The sequence below is a fragment of the Bubalus kerabau genome, chromosome 6 (genome assembly GCF_029407905.1).
Source record: "Bubalus kerabau isolate K-KA32 ecotype Philippines breed swamp buffalo chromosome 6, PCC_UOA_SB_1v2, whole genome shotgun sequence".
Lineage (NCBI taxonomy): Eukaryota > Metazoa > Chordata > Mammalia > Artiodactyla > Bovidae > Bubalus > Bubalus kerabau.
Window position 1 is genome coordinate 111,860,583 of NC_073629.1, and position 1,400 is coordinate 111,861,982.

Below are 1,400 nucleotides of genomic sequence, written 5' to 3' on the forward strand. Positions count from 1 at the left end.
ACACTGGAGTGGGTTGCCATTTCCTTCTCCAATGCATGAAAGTGGAAAGTGAAAGTGAAGTCGCTCAGTTGTGTCCGACTCTTCGCGACCCCATGGACTGCAGCCTACCAGGCTCCTCTGCCCATGGGATTTTCCAGGCAAGAGTACTGGAGTGGGGTGCCATTGCCTTCTCTGTCAGTGACCTAGTCAGCCCAAATAATGACACACCTCTATTGTAGTATGACCCTGTGACTGAGTTTTGCAGGAAGTTTAGAAGTGTGTCAGACTTTTAAGGTTTTGGTACGGTAAACACAGAAGGTAGCATATTCGAAGGCCTGGCGAGCTTGGGGAGGCAGGTGCGGATAAGCAATTCGAAATATTTCAGTCTGGCTGTGTGGAAGTCCTGTGAGTGCATGCATAAATGTGTGTGTGTATGTGTGTCTTTTCCCTGGCTGCTCTAATGAATTTTCTTTTCTTTTTGGCTTGTGATATATTTAGGTATACATATGCGCTTTTTAAAATAGTTCTTCTATTTGGAGTTTGTTGAGATTTTTGGATCTTTGGGCTGACTTCTTTAAAACAAATCCGAAAGAAAATTTAGTTATTGTGTATTTACATATTTATTTTATCTCTTCTCACTTCTGCTTCTGGGACTCTGTTTATATGTATGTTGGATCATTTTATATTAGTCTATGGGTGACTGATGTTCAATTCATTCTTTTTCTCTCTCTGTTTCCATTTGGGTAATTTCTATGGACTTGATTTTATATCTCTAAAATATTTTTGAAAAGATTGGAATATAGTTGATGTGTAATACTATTGTTACAGATTAAAATATAGAGATTCAAAATTTTAAAGGTTATATTTATTTGTAGTTATTATAGAATATTAGCTATATATATATATATTTGAAATTAATATATTTATTTTAATTGGAGGCTAATTACTTTTCAGCATTTTGGCTAAGATCAAGTGTAGTATCTGTTCTTATAGCTTATTTTATACACAACAGTTTGTACCTTTTTATCCCCTCCCCTATATTGCCTATACCTGCTTTTCCTCTTCCCACTGGTAAACATTAGTTTGTTCTCTATAACTATGACTTTGCTTCTTTTTTGTTATGTTCACTAGTTTGTGGTATTTTTTTAATACTGACTTGATGCTAAATTTACTATTTCGTTCTTCCTTTTTATCCCATCTGCTGTTAAACCCATAAGATTAATTTTTAATTTCAAATAAATAAAATTTCAGGTCTATACTTTCTATTGGGTTCTTTTTAAAATTCTAGAATTTCAATTTCTTTTTGATTTTCTGCTTTTATTCATGCACTATGTTTATTTTATTCCCTGAAAATTCTTTAACTTTATAACAGTTATTTAAACTCCATGATTACCAATTCCAACATACTGGTCTTCCATGAG

At 33.9% G+C, this 1,400-nt stretch overlaps 1 pseudogene; it reads left to right on the plus strand.

The window, feature by feature from the left end:
* Positions 1-921: 921 nt before the first annotated feature.
* On the plus strand, positions 922-1,011 carry LOC129656741 (uncharacterized; annotated as a pseudogene).
* The last annotated feature ends 389 nt before the right edge of the window (positions 1,012-1,400 follow it).